This window comes from Streptopelia decaocto (genome assembly GCF_964273445.1).
Source record: "Streptopelia decaocto genome assembly, chromosome: 11".
Taxonomy (NCBI): domain Eukaryota; kingdom Metazoa; phylum Chordata; class Aves; order Columbiformes; family Columbidae; genus Streptopelia; species Streptopelia decaocto.
In genome coordinates, this window is record NC_138666.1 from 5,123,339 (window position 1) to 5,145,465 (window position 22,127).

General features: G+C 51.3%; 1 protein-coding gene across 3 annotated transcripts in view; it reads right to left on the bottom strand.

The window, feature by feature from the left end:
* The window catches only part of LOC309444598 (uncharacterized protein), an 82,904-nt gene extending 76,741 nt beyond the window's left edge, over positions 1–6,163 (bottom strand). For all 3 annotated transcript variants that reach the window (XR_014185095.1, XR_014185096.1, XM_082062569.1), the window contains exons 1-2: positions 5,962–6,163; positions 4,942–5,035 (exon numbers count right to left, since the gene is read on the bottom strand). The gene's annotated coding sequence lies outside the window, so the exon portion shown is untranslated. The remainder of the gene's footprint in view (positions 1–4,941; positions 5,036–5,961) is intronic.
* Positions 6,164–22,127: the final 15,964 nt, after the last annotated feature.

A 22,127-nucleotide genomic window follows, 5' to 3' on the forward strand; every position in this document is an offset into this window, starting at 1 on the left:
TTCACTTGCAATGATTCCAACAAAGAAATTAATTTCTTAGATGACAAGAAAAGGTTATCTAGAATGGGGAAAACACAGGAGACAAAAATTTCCACTAATAAAACAAATATCAGACTCTGAACTGCATCTGAAGCTATCTTTTTTCCTCTAAAAGATTTGAAATCCCTATAGCCCAAACACTAGAGCTACAAAGCAAACATCCTACAAACTGCATTTCTAAAAATACAAGGAAAGCATAATGAACTAGATGTTTTTTCAATATGTGATTCACGAAAGCATCTCCATGCACACTATTCCTCAGGCAAGGCCCATAACAAGAAGATATACTGCAATCAAGTTTCTAGACTTAAAAGCAAACCTTACTTCAAGCTACTGGTTCAGTTACTCCTCAAAAACTCAGTAAGAGCATTCTGGATTTCAGAATATGCCCTTTTCAAAAGTATCAAGGTGTTGCTCACGACTTCAGCAAGTATAAAGCACATACCCTCCCAGTCTCATCTTAATGATTTGATTGATCCATTTGTTTCCAAGAGATATTCAACAGGTATCAACCACACATCTTATTTTCCAGTTGTCATTTTTTCATAACTATTTCCATGAAGGATGCCGTTTTACTCTATGACACCCTTTATTCCTCTTACCGTAACACACAGCCTTCAGTTATTGTTCTCATTTTATTCTCCTCAGCTTGTCTTACACAGATAAAGTGAGCAAAATTACATGTTTTACATACATGCCAACAGGAAGTCAGCCATAAACATAAGACAACACAAATTTTATTTCGTAAGTCATTACACAAAACGTGAATTACCTTCCTCTATTGCCCAAAGATTATTCCCACCAGTTCTCTTACAGCGATTCAATCAATCTGACATCTAAGAACTATATGAGCTAGATATTGGCATCAAACAATTAGCCTCAGATGGATTGATTACAATACTTTACTCACATGATCAATTTCTATAGATTAGGTTTTAGCTGTAAAAGTTTGTTGAATTTCTGTAGTTCACAGTTGCAAAGATTAACATGAAAATATTAATTACAAACCAAAGCAATGTAGCTCACCTAAAATAATAACCCAACGAGATTCAGACCTTCAGCTTCTCTCACACCCTCAGCAAAGCCAGAGGCCAAAAACTGTGACAAGGCCTCCAAGGTCAAAACCAACCATTTAGTGCTGTCGATCTGGCCTATTAAGCAGAGGACCTCTAGGAAACATCATGCTGATAACGGATTAATGCGAGCTGAAGTCCCACAGGAAGTCATACAAGGCTGCCAGGACATTTATAAATTAAGTGAGTAGCTTGAACTAGGTCAAATGGGAAAGAGTTAAGATCTAGGTTTCAATTTCCATGCTGATTAGAAGAAAAGAGCTGAAGAGCTCTTTGGACCATTAATGCTCATTTTTAGTATCCTTTGGAAAACGTGGGATATTTGAGAGGACAAAGAGAAACAACAACAGGTTTTGGGTTGTTTTGGGGTTTTTTTTGTGTGTGTTTCTTTCTTTGGTTGGTTTTTTTTTGTCTGGTGATTCGAGTAACCGTGATCTTGTCTGACACTGATCTCAAAGTAACAAAATGGCCAATACAGGACTATAGCTAGAAAGAAATGGAGAGGGTAATATAATATTATTATGTGAATTTTCAGAAAATACCTTCTTGGACTAGCTTGATTTTTAATTACAAGTTTATTGCTAATTAATAACACAGATATAACAGATTTTTGTAAGGCAGTTGACGCAAAATGACATTTGATTAAGAAACTCAAAATCAACATGACACATCAAGTAGGCTAGAGACAGATAAGCCTCAAAACATAATTGCAGATGAGGCCAAACACTAAATAAATGTTTCCAGCTTATATAAATTAAATATCAACAGAGAATGGTTTCTCTTATCCCACCTTCAAGAGCCTGACCCTACATTATTCAGCAGTTTTGTGGATGCCCTGAAAAAAAAGCACAATATGATTACTGAACAAATTTACAGATTAGAGTGATAAAAAAAATCAAGGATCAGCAATAGAAAGTTGTTAAGTTTGCCTGGTAAAGAAGAGCCAAACAGGGATCATAGGTTTTAATAGCAGGGCTGGTGGCAGCGCGGGCGCCACGGCCAGCACAGGCGCCATGTCCCCTGCAGTGTCCCCACCTGAGAGTAAGTTTCTCAAATTACTGGGTGTCTACCACATTCAAATTCTCTGCCATGTGTCAGCATTTTCTCTTGCTGGTATTAACCTTATTCCAACCACATTATAATAAAACTCAGAGTGGGAACAACTACTTTGAAATTGCTTGACAGCGACTTTAGCAACTCACAGTTGAACTTTAATATAAACTCACATAGTTAAAAAAGCAAACAAACAAACCCCTCCCATAGAAAGCTACCAAAAGTTTAATTGAAACACAGGCAAGGAAATATTTGGGTTTCTCATGCCTTCCTTGAAGGTTAAATTGGACAAAACTCAAGCATCTGAGAAGATATGTAGCATCATAACAGCTTCCTAACTGCTTAACTCTGATCACAGTTCTCTGAGTAACATTCTCGTGTGCTAATAACATTCAAGCTCTCCTGCTTCTTTCTTTTGCACCTTGCCTCTGCAGACAATGCAGAGTGTTAATATTTCCTTTTCCTGGAAGAAATCTCATATCTTGAAAAGCTGTACTTAAGAGGAGCTGCTTACACAATTCCACCATTAAGTCTCACAGCTTTATTTTTTTGATGTACAGAAATACCACTTAATGCTATGATCTTACTCACCTGTTACAAAACCTACTGAGCAAGCACTCTTACATCCCACCCAGCTGCTCACAAGCCCACAACAGGACATGCAGCACAGCAAATATATCCAGAATATCCACTTGTTTTCATCATAAATATGTAGAAAGGAGAGGAAGAAAAAAGTCAGAAAACCTTGCCTAGGATCTCTTTATACCAAAAACTATCCCACCATGCTCTTGCACCTAATCCCTCCATCTTCAGAAAGAGTTGTATTTAAGCACATCACGCACAGCCGAACAACTGAAGACATGAGACACAAACTCATGACCAGCAGGAGGACACGTAAGGAGCACAACAGTGCTGAGGAATCACGCCCTGACCCCCAGTTCCCAGCCTGGGGTTCTAGCACTCGCGTTTAAAGCCGTAAGACGCAAGAGGTGCGTTACCAGCTCTGAGCAGGGGACAGAGGTGGCCATGCCCACCAGTGTGCTTCCTGGGCTCCCACCGTGGGCTGGTGGGCAGCAGCGCAGCCGTGCTGGGCAGCTCAGTGCAGCTCCAGCCACCCTAAGCCCGGTACAACGTTACTTCAGCAGTCGTGATTAAACAATAGCTCCCATATAAGATCTTTTATCAGCAGTAGAGGAGACTTCCGTTACAAGAGGCATTAGCACAGCAGGACCACCCAGAGCTCTCCAAACCAACCCTCTCTCCGCACAGCCACCTGCCCCTGAGCTGCATCCAGCTGTAACAGGGATGCTCATGGTTCTCCTGCCTTCCTCAGCAGCAACAGACAGCTTCAAAGTCCAAAGGGGCACTCGCACAAAACTGGAGGGACAGGGAAGAATCAACAGTAACACAAAAACAAATACCTTTCAAATTATTTTGGTCTCTCTAAAAACGGGGAGTTCTTATTTTTAGACTACATACAAACAGCTCAAGGTGCTTTTTCTTTTGTCCCCATGACAGTAGTTAAGTGGCTACACCTGCCTTGCCTCACTCCCTTCTGATGGTAAACAGAAGGTCTTGCATTTAAGTTACAACATGGAGTACTTCAGAGCAGCCCTGTGCCAAAATAGTACATTTCTGAGGGATGCAAAGGTATTCAATAAAAAGCTTTTAAAGGCATATTTTTAAACTTGCAGCAGGAAAGCTTTTCTGTGTCAAGACAGTAATTCTTTTAACAGCATTGATCAAAATGTCATTCTTTTATGAGTGTACAATACCTTTTAATGGCATACAACAAGCCATTAGGGTTATACACCTCCGTACAGCAGACAGCTTACTGGAAAATTGGGAACACTGGCCAAGATAGAGTCACTAGTTTTTATGCTTCTAATAAGGCAGAGTTTCTTCCATTTTCTCCAGCTATACTTCACCATAATACCCACAAGTGAAGTGATCCAAAAATTAAGCCAAACTTCTCATCACTTCCACCAATGATTCTCATTGTAATCCTCATATTTTCCCCAAGAAATACCTCTTATAAATACAATTAATATTCTAGCTTCCTAAAACAGGATTCACACCAAGGTCAGATCTGCTGCTTTGTTTTACTCACTGGCGATCACACATATCCCCAAACCAGTGTAGGCTGAGGAATCAAAGGTGGCTTAATTGCACATAATGGTTTTGACTTTCAGAAACAGGAAACAAACCCACCTGCCCTTTCCTAACACTCTGAGGTGTGGGACAGAATCTGCCTACAAGTCATCCCATTCTGTCCAAGGGCTCCAGCCCTTCTGAAAGGGTAAGAGCACTGGTGATGGTGTTGGCTCTGCTTGAGCAGAGGGCGAGCCTGGGCTCTGGTGTGTTCAGCAGCACCTCACAGCTGTGTTTGAGCTACAGGTATCAACAGGAAAGGGAGTTATTTCTGTCAACCCACCTTCAAGGGTTTTCACATTAAGGGTAAAAGAATATTTATGGAAATTAATCATCAACATTAACTGAGCAGTAGCAGCAGTAAAAGAACCATACATCACTCTCTGAAATACTTATGGATAGCATCCATCAAGATCTTCTCAGCTACTTTTGAAAGTATATCTAAGTCATCAGTATAAGCAAATGAAAAAACAATTCCTCATTAAAACATAAGGCAAAAATGTAAATCAAAGAAGGAAAAACTGACTAGAGAGAGGTGACAGAAAAAAAATGAGGCTCCGAAATCCAAAGCTGGAGTGAAATTAATTATACTTAAGAAGAGTTTAAGAGGCTACTTGTCTCTTACTTTTTCAGCTCTGTAGCACAAAAGCAGCTGTTGTCCCAATGACTTCCAGTTATGAGATATCTGCTACAAGTCTTCTCTTTCACAGCAGTCACATCTAGAATTTAAAATCCAAATTAAAATCCAAATTTTTCTTTTATACAATCTTTCAACATATATAAACTCAACTAAAACAATTTATGCTACAGAAGATGCCATTATCTTGGACAGAATACCACAAAGCCAACAGTGTTTATATCTGCCCTGCATTCATTATTAAACATACCGTTGGATACAAAGAGCTCTCCCCAGAGAATTACCAGGTGACCTACAAAGAGCATGACTTCACTACATGGTGATAATTCAGACCAAGATCTGGTCAGAATGAGACACATGCTGATCATAAACCTGAGCGTGCTATGTTCGATATCTCTTCACTGATGTAGAAATAAACTATGGTCTTAAATTAAGGAGGTCACATAGGGCCAACATAAGCAGGCACCTATCTCATTTAGCACTTCAGCTTTTAACAGCTTCGTGTTTCAGTTCAGATCTCCAGGCCTGGAGGCTCTTAATAACAGGTTCGGCATACAGTTCTTGGAGAGTACATGGGTACGTGTGATCCCACTCTCCAGCCAGGACACAGCAGCCGGTGTTCCCGGCACAGCCGCAGGAGCTGCGCACACCCGCGGCCCCGGCGGGGACTCCGGCTGCCCCCGAGCTGCCCCTGCCCCACACAGCCCAGGGGCCCTCCCGACTCGGTGTGACCCTCCCGAGCGTTCACCCGTTACACAGCTGGGCAAGCGCTGGACGTGTGCGGTCCCTCGCCACCGAGCCGTGCAGCGGCGGGACCGCCGCCAGCGCGCCCGGAGCGGCGACACAGCTGCGGGAAAGCGCGGCCCAGCCGGGCTGAGGCAGGCGGAGCGCGGCCCCGCGGCGGGAAAGTGGAGGAAACCCGACCCGACCACGGTCTCCCGGCAGCCTCCCCGGAGGAGGGGGAAGCAGGACGGCGTTAGAGCGGGACCCTGATCCACTAGCCCTTACCTGCGCTGCAGAGCGGAGCCACAGAACCTCCCCGAACCGTGCACTGCCAGCCCCGGGGACCTTTTGGTTCCGTGCCTACCGGGCCGGGCCCGCAGCGCGGCCGGAGCCGTCACGGGGATACGGTGAGACATCCCACCCGGAGCCATCCACCCGGTGAAACATCCCATCCAGGACCGCCCGCACACTCCGCCGTTTGAATGAGAGCGCCAAGCCTTGGCCCCGCCCCGCCACATATTGACGGAGCTCCCCTCCAATCGTGGGGAGGGAGAGACAAAGCCCCTCCCCGAGGCTCCAGCTAGCCAATCAATACTCACCAAGGGTGGAGACGATGTGAACACCTCGCCCCGCATGCTGCCTTGCGAGCCCGCTGGCCTCAGTATTGCCCAGCAGGAGCTCAGTGTCCGGCCGTGCTGGACGTCGATTGGACAGCGCAGGGAGGGGGCGGGCCCTCAACGGAGACCGGTGGATACAGTCAGCGCGTCCGGTTGTCATGGGGACGCTTGGGCGGCCGCGCCGCTCTGGCCAGGCCGCAGCCCCGGCCCGCGGTGCAATCGGCGCCGCCGGATCCGATCAGCGACGCACCGCGCCGGCTGCTCCCCTGAAGGCCAGCGGGGCTGCTGCGAGCCCCTGTCCTGCTGTGGAACTGGCCTCAAGGTCTGGCAGTCTTGCTAAATGGTGTCCTGTTGTTCTGGGGGAGGGACGTACAAGCTGCCCGTGCCTTATGAAATGGCTGAAGAAAGTCGCCACTCGCCCTGGAGCCTGAAAGAAGAGACAGTGCCCAAACCATCCCGAGCGTCATTCTCTCTGAAGACCAACAGGCCCTGCCCGTCTGTTCCATGCTTTGCTGCCACCAGCGGGTCAGGTCAAGGGGAAGCCGCCTGGCCCAGCAACCCTGGGCCAGTGCTGAGGCAAGGGGACTGCAGATCCAGGCAGCAGGCAAAAACAGCTCAGTATCTACAGCCTGAGAGCTGCCTGGAGAGTAACAAGGCTTGTGTCCTCCCCATCATGTGGAGGAGCCAGAGAGAGACAAGACAATGGTTTGGTGTCAGGTCAGATGAGTGACCATCTCTCGCTGTCCCCTGCCCGTGGCTTTCCTCAGCGGCACTACCGGGAAGCAGCACTCAGGGTCCTGCACTGAATTGTTCACAAGCTTTTGTGTCACAAAGTACAAAACAAGTCAGCGCTATCAAGGCAGGCACCTGATTTATGTCTATTACAAGCAGTTGAAGGAGTTACTGCTGCCTCTAAGCCATACACAGATCTAATGCTAGATAGGGGAAAGCATCCAAAGCCAGGAGATGCTGAAGTTGGCTTGCCCTCCCTTGTAGGAAATGCAGCCAGCTCCAGAAATGGAAAGGCGGATGAAAAATATGGCATTAGCACAGGTGAAGTATAAGCCAAGCTTTGGAGCTAAGAAACCTGCATGGTTCAGACATCTGTCCCAACACTCTTGATAGAGAAGCAGGGAATGAATCAAGTTTACTGAAACCCTAAAAGCACAAATAATTACAACAGATCTGCTGTTTCTTCCAGCCATAGCTCTTTGTTAGTAGGATGAAGTTTTGCTTGTCCAGGGAACTACTTGCAATGATGGAACTGGGAAACAGACAAAAGCACTGGCCTGTGATCTTAGTAAAGAAAACTAGCAATGGAAACTCACTTCCTTTTCCTTCTTTGGAACTGATGTGTGACCACAAAGCAAGAGAATGCTTGGAACTTTGTCTTCTCTTTGAAGAAGAATGAAGAAAAACAAATATTTTTGACTTTGTAATCAAAGCAGCTTTCTAAGCTATGTGCGCATGCATAGTAATCCTTCAGTAATCCTACTAGCCTCAGGCATACAAGCTGCTTATGAAATAACAGGGCAGTTCCTACAACAGAAGAAACTTTTAACATTTTTTGTCTAGCTCATCATAAGGCCAAGCAAAAGAACCAAGTTCAATGGACCATCACAGGAAAAATATAAACGAGCTCAAATGTAAACTGTTCCTGTACCCAAGTATATTGATCAAATACAAGGTGCCATGAATGGGGTAACACTGTGGTGTGGTATTGTGAACAGAAGTCCAGTTCCCAATTCTTTTTCCAGAATAGAATATTATTTGAATGTGTGAAATCCAGAGAGAGAGCAAGAAAGCAAGATTACTATGGGGGTTAGAGCACAACTATAGCCGTTGCCAGGCACTAGTCATTACAATCATATTTCATAATAATTTCCACTACAACTTTTTTCCCCATCACTCATAACTTTCTAACAATTTTTTAACCAGAAACTTTTCTATCTTGAAAAAATAGATTTAGAACTTTTTTCTTTTAATATTCCTTCAGCTGAAGTGTACAAGGGTCAAAAACTTGAAATGAGGCACAGCAACGATCTACACTGAAAATCAAAACATGCCTTTACATAATTGGCCTTTGATTTGTCATTCATGAGTGTATAAAATCCAGACTGTTTTTCCTGAGCTGTTTAAGAGAGCCAGGGGCATCTGCTGCCCGTTGCCGTATCCGGTGCCTCAGCTGGGGAGGATCCTCTTCTTTCTCCTTCAAGGACACATTAGTTCAACCAAGTCTGCAGAAACGCACTGCGGGTGTGCCCGATGTCAAACCATCGGTGCCCAAGCAAGGGTGTGAGGACACCCGCCAGAGGCCAACTCCTAGTTTATTTTATTGTGACTAATTGACTAAAAGCCATCACAGTTTGGAATCAAGCCAGGGCCTGAAACTGAAATTCCTTCCTAGTAAGTGATTTGCTCCAGTCAATGAATCGCGAGAAGACTTGTACTCTCATTCTCCTAGACCTGCCGTCTTGGCGATGTTAATAAAATAGACCCTGACCAAGGAGAAGTGGCAGGATGCCAGGACAATGCATCAGAACTATCCTTTGGAGAGAGTCATCCAACAGGCTGTCAGCAGGGGCTGCCTCTGCCTGCCAGGCGCTCTTCTGAAGAGTCCCGTGGTAACCACAGCAAACTGCCTGGGGAACCTGCGAACCAGCACTGCAAATCCACGTGCCAGCAATATCGGGTGGTGCACGATGCTGCCTACATGCCGTAAAGTGCAGGACTCCACAGCCACAACGTTCCCTCCCCGAGGCGTGAGGAGCTCCCGGCTGCGGACCCAGCTGACCTGGCGCGGTGCAGAGGTGGTGCTGACGGGCTGCAAGGGCACAGCGGAGCCGTGTCAGCCCGCCATGTCCCGGCAGGAGGCACAACCTTCTGTGTGGTCCCGTGGCACCTGCTGGGAACACTTGTCAAGCCTGGGCTCCTCACAAGCAGCTCCAGCAGCAGAGCTCCCCTGCTCCGAGGCCGAAGGAGCCTCGTCCACCAGCCCGGCTCAAGGCTTGTCAGCCATGGCGGCACTGCGGCCAGGACAGCAGGGACACAAGGACAGGAGCTGCCTCCGGTGTGGGAGGGCTGAGAAAGCAGAGCCCAGCAGCCACCAGCCTCCCTGCCAGGCTGGGTTCTCCCTTGCGCGTTACTCCCTGTCCTGCCCTCCCCGCCAGAGGAGCGGGGTGCACTCACCCAATGGGCTGTCATTAATCCATCTGCAAGAAGGTGCCCAGATGTGCTGTGCTGAGCACAGTCTGAGGGACCACTGGTGGTGCCTGTTTGTGGTAGTTCCATGGGGACCTGCAGCCTGTGCAGTGTGTGGGGCTTGGCTCATCCTGCGGGCCAGAGGAGCCATGCATGGGCAGGCGGGCACTGCAGGCAGGGCAGTGTGCAGGCAGGGCAGCGCAGGCAGGGCAGGGTGCAGGCAGGGCAGGGTGCAGGCAGGGCAGCGCAGGCAGGGCAGTGAAGGCAGGGCAGGGTGCAGGCAGTGCAGTGCAGGCAGGGCAGCGCAGGCAGGGCAGGGTGCAGGCAGGGCAGTGCAGGCAGGGCAGCGCAGGCAGGGCAGGGTGCAGGCAGGGCAGTGCAGGCAGGGCAGCGCAGGCAGGGCAGGGTGCAGGCAGGGCAGTGCAGGCAGGGCAGTGCAGGCAGGGCAGCGCAGGCAGGGCAGGGTGCAGGCAGGGCAGTGCAGGCAGGGCAGGGTGCAGGCAGGGCAGTGTGCAGGCAGGGCAGGGTGCAGGCAGGGCAGTGTGCAGGCAGGGCAGGGTGCAGGCAGGGCAGGGTGCAGGCAGGGCAGTGCAGGCAGGGCAGTGTGCAGGCAGGGCAGTGTGCAGGCAGGGCAGCGCAGGCAGGGCAGGGTGCAGGCAGGGCAGGGTGCAGGCAGGGCAGTGCAGGCAGGGCAGCACAGGCAGGGCACACTTGCCTTGTCATACAGGACAGCCAGGTTGGGCAAAGCTGCATTAGCTCAGGAAGGACTGTGCTTTGAGCACTTCTCCCCTCACGCTGTCTGTAGTGCTCCAGAATCTTAATGTTTTTCATTTTGAACAAAATCCCCTCAAGTTCCATTAGAAAATACTCCATTACAAAAATACAGGGTTGCACAGTTAAACACTCCACAAGAGTGTCCCTCGCATGCCCACGTGCAACACGAGCTATTCCTCAACTCACACAATAGTTTGTAGGCTTTTCAATCTTTTCTATAACCTTGTTCATATGACACCTTGTAGCACTCTCTACAATGCTATGTAGCCCAGACAAAGAGTCAATTAAAGTAATTTATGTGAAAAATATGCAGTAAATCACAATTAGACAATATACAACTGGTGAAGTAAAGGAACCAAATAATAGTGAGGGCAGGCTACTACATTCAAGAGTTTAGAATTAAACTACCACATTAACCCCTTCAGTGCCAACACCACCACCAGCCCTTATGTTTCAGAGGTTCAATTCTCTGAAAGCAAAGGAGAAAAAACAGGTAAAGCAAACACACACCCCTCCTTAATAAGATTAAATGCTTGCTTTCTGACAACATGCTAATACTTGATACCAATGTGTGCATATGTTACCAGGTGTGCCTGCTGCCAGCACCCTGGTGCACGCAGGGCCCTGCTGGGCCAGGCGTCCCAGCACCCCCGTGCAGCACAGAGCGGCTGCTGGGGCCGTGAGGCCTCATCCTGCAGGACCCCAGCTGTGAAACAGCTAAAGCCAAGGAACCGCACAGGAGCAACAGCCACCAAGGCTGCAGGACCCCAGCAAGACGGTGCAAAATTTAAAGCATGTATTTATAATGACTTTTAAAAGTCTCAAATGTTTTGTTAAGAATATGTTGATTGTACAAGCAAAGTGATGCTTTGATGTGATTAGGCAGTGCAATCAGTTCTCTGTGACCAGAGTGATTGCTCCATGTCACCAAGCCTTCCCAAGACGGCTCATCCAGCACCTCTTCCACCAAGAGCCCCAACTCCTGGGTCAGCTGCACCAGGTCTGGCCATGGTCACAGGTGGTGCTGCCGCCCGCTCTCTGCTGTGGACATCACAGCAACCTCAGCCCGTTCAGAGCTCCAAATTCAGGGTGACATTAAAAGTTGTAATGTCAACTGTTAAAATATTAAACTGATCTTTTCATTTTCCTTCTGCTTCCTGGGGAGCAGTGGCATGTAGAAGAATGTTTGCCGTGATTCCTATGAGGTGCGAGGTAATTAATTACTAGAGAGGATGAGATACAGCCTTGTGATTCCCTGGAATATCTGCTAAACCTCAGGACAGTTTGTATACATTTGAGCCCCTCCTCTACAAAGAAAAGATAAACAGAATGAAAGACAGCAATGAAGCAAGCAGCAGCTCTGAATAGTAACTGGTCTTAGAGTTAATCCAGAACCTGGTAAATAAAGCTGCAGACAGTTAATAAATTAGATGAATAAAGCCTAGAAATAGTATGTTACAGTAGGATTAGTTCATCTAAAGGGTACCTGGTGAACTCATAGGAAGTATGGGGAGAGAGGTAAAGAAGACACTAAATTACTGTCAGCTCTTTAAATTATGTCTGCAGATCCTATTACAGGAGAGAAAGGAGAAACGGCTGCAGAACAAATCATATGAATTCCTGTAGCCAGTGGTCCAACAGTCCCTTTAAAAAAAAAAAAAGACTGCAAGAGACAAAACGCATGTGTGCATGTGCAGTGGACGCAATAAAAGACGTGTCTGTCCCCATTCATCACGTGTCATCTCTGGAGCGTGCAGACACGGCCAGCGGGGTGGGGGTGACACAGCCCCACGGCTCGGCCCCCCGCGCAGGGACAGGTACAGACCACGTGTGCTCCTGCACGGAGCTCTGATCCCAAACCTGGGCACCAAAACCTGCAAGGCTGGAGCTACAGCACCCCGAATTGTCCCGGCTGGGTGAGCAGCACCGCAGAGGGCAGCGCCGGTGACGCTGGCACCAGCCGTGCTGCAGGCAAACCCACACGGGCAGCAAAGAGGCGGCAGCAAAGTTTTCACACAAGGGCCTCAGAACTAATTGGTTCAGCAGATGGAGCAGAGCTGGAGATTGTCTTCCTGCTCCTCATCGCTGACGTTTTGGCGGGCAGGGCTCAGCACCGCGGGGCTGCCCGCGCCGAGCAGCCGGCAGTGCCAGCCTGCCGGGCTGAGGTACAGCAACGAGCTCTCCTGACCTACAGCCGGCCCGATTCAACCGCTCTGAGCCTCGAGACTGGCCTGTAGTTACACCCTGAGTGTTAGCCCCCAAAGCATGACTGGTGACAGTGCACATGCTTGAACTGTCAGCCAGTACACTGCCACTCTGACATCAAAGCGTGCAATTACTGCATTTTAACCCTGAAGTATCAGACAGGAAGATTCAGGCACCGGCCACTCAGGTGCCTGCAGGACACCGCTGTCCCCGGGAAAGCCGTGGCCATGGGCACAGGGGCCACAAAGTGATTGCAGTAACTTCCAGAAAAAGGAACAGCTGTATTGCACTTTTTCTGCAAGTCCCTGCATTTCCAGTTAAGATCTGTGCATATTTCCAGATGCTGCTAGGGCCTCATTGTAATTTTTTTATGAGAGTAATTTATAGCACCTGGGAATTTTATTATTTCTCAATGTCATGTCCTGCTTCACAGGACACTGATGCTCCTGCGTTGTTCCTGCTGTGAGCTCTTGGGTCCTCAGCAGTTTAACTGTATGTCCAGTGCAATACACAAAGTGATCCACCTTCACCTGCGTCCCTTGCACACGCTCACACCCTCACGCAATGGCCTTTGGAAAATAATTACAGCACGGAAGCCGATCCTGTTAGATTAAGACAAATTAAGAATCTAATATATAGGTTTGCTGTCAGGTTCTCAGGGTCAGGGGTCGATACAGTATATTGCAATGAGGCTATAGGTTACCGCTGCCCCAATATTTTATCATAATAAACCAAATGGGGACGAAACACCCAGCAGTAGCCCATAAATCTATTAGCAGTGAACTGTCAATGTCCCATATACCAGGGTAATTTGTTAATTCAGAGCTGGGTCTCTTTTTTCACTAGACCTTGTAAACTCCTTTCTGAAACATCAATAAACCATCTGCTTTGACTTGTTAATCAAACGACTTTATTCAGTCCAAAGCAATTTTTTCCTAATAAAAACAGAGTATTTATCTCCATGGCTATAAAAGAGGATTGTTTTCAACTGTTCACTTATAGTTAAGAAGCACATTTAGTTTGGATTGATTTCCAATGCTTTGGTCATATCTTGTCACTTCCCATTTCTTACACACAGCATCTCAGTTTAGCTCCTTAGCAGGGAAAGCACAACCTGACCCAGTGCTGGGAGTGGCAGCCAGCAGCAAAAAAAGGTCATGGAAATCAAACTTTAAAGAGCTAAACACATCTCCTCCGGCCCCGAGGCTGCTCCCAGCTTGCTCCGGGTCTACAAGCAGCCGCCCCTGCAGCTGCAGCCCTGCTCCATTCCACCTCCTGCCTGGCGAGCCCGGCACGTCACGGGGGACAGACAGTCTCCCCACGCTCCTGTGTGCTGGTCTGGCCAGCACGCTACCAGCACAACCGTGGCACGAGCCCCTCCTGCCACAGCAGCGATGGCAGCCCACCACCCTGCAGCAGCTCCGGCCATGCCGCCAGCCTGCCCGCGCAGGCAGGGGCACGGTGGCATGGTGGCACGGTGGCACAGTGGCACGGTGGCACAGTGGCATGGTGTCCTTCCTTCCCACTGGCACAGGGGCAGGGGAAACCATCAGGCCCCTGTGAGAGAAGCTGCAGTTCCCTGGTGCAGCGCAGAGGGGGAGACCACGGGTAGGGGACCTGGGGATGCACTGGAGAAGGAAAGCATGCTTTCAGTCTGGCCGGCTGTTCCGTTTCTCCAGTGGTGTGTCACGTCTGCAGCGGGACCTGAGGAGTTCAAGCTGCCCTCTGGCAGCCCACGGGCCCAGCCAGAGCAGCTCACACAGTGCGATGGGCCAGCGCCAGCCCAGCGCTGCACCCGAGTCCCCTGGACCCTGGCATGACACGGGCCGGCCACTGCTGTGCCCAGGGGCCTCAGAGAGGTATTTGCAGCAGCCCCTCCAATCCACCTTGGCTCCAGTGGAAGGTGTTTCGCGGGCTGGTGGCCATGACACGAGGCTGTAGCTGGAATCCTCCTGGGGCATCCCCAGGCTCAGGTTTGGGGTGTCACAGGCTGGGTGGCAGCCTCGCACCTCACTGTACCCCTGTGGCTTTGTGGGCCATGGACCGCCAGGGCTGTGCTGGGGACAAAAGTGTTCCTTAGCAATACCCATCACGCAGGCACGTCATGCAGGGTTGTCCCCGGACCACTGAAGTGCCAGGATGCAGTGTCCGCCCCTGTGGAGACGCTGCGTCCATGGAGGGCACCCAGCTCTTCTCCACGGCAGCTCCGAGGAACCAGCGGGAAACACATTCCCTGACCCGGTCTGATCCTAACCAGATCCCACCCTTGTCAAGTACCTTCCGCTGCAGACTGAGGAATCACAGATCTTCCGCCTGCAGCCTCCCTCACAAACGCCTTTTGCTAAACACAAAAGGTGGTTTCTGTGAGCGTGAGATCAGAGCAGCAGCTCCCCAGCCGGGTGCAAACCCCTGCCAGCCGGGCACAGGCCACTGCAGTCCCGTCCCCTCCCACCCGCAGACACCAGCTGCTCCGCAGGCTGTCTGTGGGACCATCCAGGCAGTCATGTCTGGCATTTCCCAGCTGTCCTGGCCCAGCACTGGTGCTGCATTGACGCTGGCCGAGCGAGCTGTGCTGAGCCGCTGCGGGTCAGCTGTGGCCCTGACCTGCTGGGGACATCTGGCCAGCATCGCCTGAGTGCTGCTTGCCACGCAGCACTGCAGCCTTGGCTGTAAAAGGTGCTGTTGAGGGATGTGTCACCAAAACCCTGAGGGGCGTCTCACAGTGCCAAGTCACCGTGGTCTGATGGAGGCTCAGCCGTCAGCACGGCTGTACGGCAGCCCTTTGCTGCACAGTGCCAGAGACAGGGCTGGCAGAGCCTCAGCCCCTTACCAAGGCTCCAGACCCTGTGCCTTGTCCTGGCTGGGCCCCTCTGCAGCTCCAAGGATGCGGTGCAACCACAGTAGCTGCTTGCTCCCAGCAGGGCAGGATCACGGTGGGGCAGTGCCGTGGTGCGGTGGGGCAGCGCCGTGGTGCGGTGGGGCAGCGCCGTGGTGCGGTGGGGCAGTGCCTTGGTGCGGTGGGGCAGCGCCGTGGTGCGGTGGGGCAGCGCCGTGGTGCGGTGGGGCAGTGCCTTGGTGCGGTGGGGCAGCGCCGTGGTGCGGTGGGGCAGCGCCGTGGTGCGGTGGGGCAGCGCCACAGCAGGCCCAGCGGCGCGTGGCGGGCGCGCGGGGCCTGGGCAGCCATGCTGTGCCTCGACGGGGCTGCGCGCCGGCCGCACGCGCTCCTGGGATGTGCAAATCAGGAGCCTCCAGCCCCGTCCTGCGCGCCCCGTGGGGGGGAAGGGGCAGAGAAACAAAGTCATTTATATAATGTGTCTCCCTGCTGAGCCCCTAATGGCTGGCACTTTTGTTCTGCTGGGCTGGCTGTCTGTGATGGGCAGGAAGCTGCAGTCTCCCTTTGTTCCATGGCCTTATTCAGCAATTTAGATCCATCATAAAAATCAAATATGCATGTTGCAATCGCCTTGCGTACAACAGCTTCAATTTTTGCCTTTCTTTAATTTGAACTCCATGGGAGAAAGAGGCAGGGCCAGGGAGCAAGGGGCAGCAGGAGAAGTTCTTTGTGTTTTTGTTCAGCGGGCTGTGAAAATAGGGAGTAATGAAAATACAGAATTTTTATCTTTGCCTCATTATTATTAAAAAAAAAAAAGGACAGAAATCTTTCATAAAGCCTACCTAGTAGAAGGATAGCCTGTGTGGGGAGCAGCCTTCATGGTCCCCCATCCTGGGGACAGGCGGCTCAGCAGGGCTGGGGACAATGGATGGCCCTGAGGGCTGTAGCACTGTGGCAGAGGCTGGTGACAAAGCTGGCAGCTGCCTGGTGTCACCACACATGGCCCTGTTGGTGCGCCATGGCTCTCTGCTCGCAGGAACATCTTGCTCTTCCAGAAAGTGAAGATGCTCGTCTGTTGCTGAAAGGAGACATAAATCCTTCAAAATGTTGCCAGCACCTCCATGAGCTGCTCCCCAGGGTTGGGGTGCACAGCTCCATAGCGCTGGCAGAGTCACCATGTGCCAAGCTGCCCCCCTGGCCCGGAGGCTGCAGGGGCATCAGCACAGCCCAAGAGCCAGGGCTGCTCAGCCTCTGCTCCCCCAGCCCTCCCCATGGCCCTGGGGTGGCTGCGGGGGCAGAGCTGCTGGTGTCACAGGTCCAGACCTTGGGCTTCGGAGCGCACCATGGGGACACAGGAGATTCCCACCTTGCACCCACATTTCTGTGAGGAGGGGACGCGCTCACTTGGGAGCAGGGCCCCAGGAGCTGCTTTGGCTGGTACGGGCTGCTGGTGCGATCCAGAGGAACCTGCTGGGTCTGCGCACAGCGAACCTGCCGGTGCACGGGGACCTTTCGGCATCCCCTCCAGAAGCCACCTGCACGCCCAGAGCCAGAGCTCAACCCACAAAGCTGCTGGTGCAACATCCCGCTGCTGTGCGGCACCGCTGCCGGAACCACAGCCCCGCTGCGCAGGGGAGGCCGTGACCACGGGTGGCCCTGAGAAGGGATGTGTCCCCTGGGTCGCCACTCACCATGGGCACACGGGGAAACCCTTCCAGCAGGGCCAGGACACGCAGTGCAGCTGGTCACAGCCCTTGTCCGTCTCCCTGGCCGCATGTGCTGATCAAAGGCGCTGCTGGAGCAGGCAGGATACAGCTTCATGTAATAGAAACTGAATTTCTGCTTCAAAAATAAGAGGCAGTGCTTTACTAAAACACTCAGCATTCCACACGCACATTAACCTGATTGGAGGAGGAAGGTAGGGCTTTTCCTTGTCTCTGCTGTGCTAATGATTTTCTTATCAATTCGGATCTGGCTCTAACCTCTCTCCAGCCCCTGGTGTGCCCGGCGGGCTGGGGCTGCGGCATCGGGAGGTGCCTGGGAGCCGCCCCACGCCGTGGCCATGCAGGGCTCGCCCCCGACCTGCTTTCAGCCCAAACCCAGCACCTCTGCGGACACCCGTGTGTTGGGGGCTGCTCCCAGAAACCGGTGGGGACACCCTCTCCTCGCCCTGCAAAATAGAACACAGAGCAAACAGCAGAAGTTCAGAAAATACCAGTAGTCCCCAAAGCCATGACTGAAACCCACACAAGCTCCTGCCCATCGTTGCTGCCCCGCACTGGGCTGGGCAGGTGGGTGTGGGTGCCATGGGTGTGGGTGCCGTGCGTGTGCACAAGTGTGCCTGGCCAGGCCAGCAGCAGTTTGGCAGAGAATCCCCTCCCCCATGCTGTGAAAAGGCCTTTTTTTGCTGTGACAATTCAATATAATTGAAAGTTTGCTTAGGAAAGAGAGTCTTTTTAACTGAACATGCTCACAGCTGAATCGATATGAATTATACGGCACAGAAGATACCTAGGGTATTAAAACATTAATTAAGTAACATCATGCTACCATCTAACCAACAGCACAATACCATTTATCGGTACCGCTCTCTTTTCTCTGGGGCGCAGTGTGAAGTCTCTTCCATCAACCGCAGCGGCCGCGGGAGACCCAGGGCAGTGCTGCTGCGGCTCCTCTGGCCCGGCCGGTGCCTCCCCCGGGGCAGCCGTGGCTGGTGGGACAGCAGTCATGGCCAGGGCTCCCCAGCCCAGTGGTCCTGCTCCTGGCCCCAGCAGGGATGGGAAGGGTCCCTGTGGCCGCGGGGCTTTGTCTGCCATTCCTGCGGTGCCACCAACCCGCAGCACCCGCGTCCCGGCAGCGGGCAGGGCAGGAGCAGCCGGTGCTGCCGGCCCAGCCGCTGCAGCAGCCCCGGAGCCACGTCCTCGGCCGTGCTGAGCTGCAGCTGGGTCAGCTCACCACATCAGCCAGGGAACTAATGCACCGACTCTGCAATACACCAAAATAGAAAGTCATTGGAGTGAAATCAGTGTCTTCACCACATCCCCTCTGGCAGAGCGTTAATTAAAATGACTCTCTAGTGCTTTAGATCATCAGGTGTACATTGTTAACGAGCTTGGAGGAGAGAATGGGCTCCACATTTGTAGCTGAAGTGCTGATGGAGTTAACCCTTCACCACTGCTGGCACGGCCTGGGCCTGCCGGCAGTTTCTCAGAGCATCCGTCTGCATTAGAGACATCGGCTCTCTTAGCAAACTTCGGATGTCATTTAGCAAAGATGTTCACGTGGGACCCCGCTCAGCTCAGCAGAGTCCTGGCTGCAGAAGTGACGAGGCTGCAGCAGCTGCTTTAAGGAGACGGGGGGGGGTCTGCGCCCAGCCCAGCTCCCCAGGGGCTGCTGTGGCCACGGGGCAACTTGCCTTGTGTTTGGCTGGCCTGCAGCAAAACTGGGCACGGCCAGAGGGGCCTGCAGCGCACAGCCAGACCAACAAGGGCCTGGGGTTTCCATTGGCTGTTTCACACCCCAGACACCTTCACAGCTGCAGCTCTTCTGTCACTTGGTGGCATTGAAAATGTGTCCTTGATGTCTCACCTGTACACTGGGGCCTGCGGTGGGGACCTGGCAGCATTGGCCACGGCTCTGGCTGGTGGGGAGGGAGGGACACTGGCACCGTGGGAACGGACTGTCCACACTGCTGACCCACGTGTGCTCGGCGGCACCGCTGTGCCTGTCCCGGCCCCCCCGAGCTGACGGTGCTGCCTGGGTGCAGCGGCACACGGGCTGCACCGCGGGCACCGGCACCTGCCGGTGGGAACTCAGCTCCACACCCGCTGGCGAGGTTCCCACTGCTCTGGTTTTATAAATATGTATTTTTTTGGCCTACAAGAGCGTGCTATTAAGAGCTAAATTTGTTCCTTTTTTTTTAGGTGATGGCAATGAAAGGTTATTAAAAATCATGCTCAGTCTCCTCTTACCAGAATCACAGCATGGAAACCCTTTTTTAATTTCTGTCAGAGATTTGTACCATCTCCGCTGCTGCGCTGCTCTGAACAGAGATGCTCTCGCAGAGGTTTTTAGTTTGCAGCTTGTGCAGCTACTAGAGGCCATTTACACCTCTCTGACCACTAGCGAGGTGCTTTCTCAAGCGTAGCTGTTTTAAACTGCAATTCAACCCGGGAATAAATAGCAACGTTACATAATAAACTTATAAAACTGCAGGTCTGCGAACAACAGCGAAGTCATTAATGCGGCACAGCGCAAACACCGGCGGAAGGGTCGTGCTGGCGACCCCATTACTGCCGCAGTCCCACGCGCTGCTGGAAAACACAGAATGGGTTTTTGCCATTTAAAACCCCGGCAGCCGAGAGGTGCTGCAGACCCAGCTGTCCGGGCTCAGGCCAGAAGCGACCGTGAGCCTGGCCAGGCAGCCCGGACCAGCACGGTTTGGGTTCTGAGCTGCAGTGCCCAGGTGCCGTCGCTCCGGCCACAGGATCGGCCCTCACGCGGTTCGGTTATGCCGTAGCACCGGGAGGCATCGGGGGGCTCAGCAATTCTGACCCCCTTTATTTCATAGTTAATGTATTTTTGGAGCTTGAATCAGTACGAGTATTAGTTTTTCTTTTGTTCTTGTAAAGGTACATCAGCAACCTGATTATTGAACTTACTGGCTCACAAGTGAATGTCCTGACCTGATTAATTAAAGGATGATCCCACGGCCTGGTGAGCTGCAGGATCTCCTGCCCGTGGCCTCCGGTCCGGCCGGTGCTGCGGGGGCTCTGGGCCGAGGACGCCCGCCCTGGACACGGCTGCTCGTCCCGCCTGCAGTGTGGGGCTGGGTTTTCTTTTCTTTTTTTTTAAATTATTTATTGCTGCAGTTATAAATTAGAGATGAACGGTGGCCCCTGGGGCTCTCTTTTGGAGCTGGTCCTTATTAATGAATTTCAAGCATTTTCTGCTGCAAGGGGCAATTTTTGGTAAGAGCATTGTGTGTTTAACACTCAGGAGTTCATCATGTTTCCCTCCCTGAGAGTGCAGGGAAGGAGCAGCGAGTCAGCCACTTACCTTTCTTACCTTCGTCTCCTTTCGGTTTGATCAGCAGAAAACAGATCGTGGTTTCAGTTCACTTCTAGTTTACAGATTTAGAGATGACCTCAACCCATCCAGGCATCGTGCTTTCCCTTTAACCATTAATTACAGCGGTGTGCCCAGAATTCTCATACAATCATTTAGTAAAATTAAATGTACTTATAATGTCTTTTTCATACATAACGCATCCCGAAGCCATAATACGAATTGTACTATTTGGCTCATTACTTCCACTTCGCTGTTAATTCACAGCGTCAGCCCCGGCGCGCTGGCACGCCGTGTGGGACCACGGGACACGCGTGCGCGGCAGCGGCGCCCACGGCGCGGTCACACGGTGACGCGGTCACACGGTGGCGTGGCGACACGGTGACGCGGTCACACGGTGACGCGGTCACACGGTGGCGTGGCGACACGGTGACGCGGTCACACGGTGACGCGGTCACACGGTGGCGTGGCGACACGGTGACGCGGTCACACGGTGACGCGGTCACACGGTGGCGTGGCGACACGGTGACGCGGTCACACAGTGACGCGGTCACACGGTGGCGTGGCGACACGGTGACGCGGTCACACGGTGACGCGGTGACGCGTGTGGAGCAGGAGCCGGCGGCCCCGCGCACCCCCCACCGACCCGGCACCGCGCGGGACAGCGGAGACGAGAGCTTTTGCTCATTTTTTTTTTTAATGTATCACAATGAGCAGGAAACATACGTGATGAAATATTTCCAAAGGAGTATATTCAATTACCATCTACAGTCAACTCAACTATGACAACAAAGTCTTTTGTGACAAATTTTTTAAAGTTTTGAAAGTTCCATGTGGTTTCTGTTTCTGTTAGTCTCCATGTATTTTGGTACAGTTCGAGATCAGCATTGTTACAGTAACAAAAAAAAAGCTAACAAGACTACATTATAGAAAAACACCAAGAACATCATTTTTGGTTTCACTTGCTCTATTTTTTGTACATTGCAAAGGCTGTTCATAACCCTCTTCACCTCAGTTATGCTTTCTGTTCTACCCAAACTCACCCCCCCAAAAATAAAACCGAAAAAAATAGTCAAAGCTTTGTGTTTCACAGTGGGCAGTATCTCAGCGCCGACAAACCAACCAACCAACCAACCAGCCAACCCAATTTCTGCTTCTATTTAAAAGTTTAATTTTTTATTTTAAAGCAAAATATATTTCCGTGAACAGCGAGCGTGCCGGCGGGTGCCAGCGCCTGCCCCGCGCGGGGGTCCCGCGCTCACCCCACACCTCTCTCTATTCTCAATTGTATGAAACTTTGGCCATCTTCACCACTTAAAAAAAGCTTTTTATTAAAAATAAAACAGAAACCTGCTCAATGCCAAGTTTGAAATCTCTTCCTCGTGCCCGGCCCGGCCCCGCTCCCACTCGTCCCAAAGGCCACGGGTGGGCTGGGGGTCGCGGCGGCTCCGGGGGCCCAGGGGGCCGGGGTCCCGGTCCCAGCACCAGCCTGGGGCAGCCGGGCTGCAGGAGGAGAACAACCTCGCACTGGAAGTCTCTAGAAACACTTAGAAAAAATACAAGGAAAGGAATTTATAAAACCTTTTAGTGGGTGGGAAGGAGGAGGGGGAAGGAGGAGAGAGAAATTGCACTATGACCAAGCAATATAATTAAAAAACTGAAACAAACCAAGACAAAACAAAAGGATTTCCAGAAGAGACCTTGTGGAATTCGACAGATAAAGCTAGTGTTAAATTGTTAACTGGTATCACATA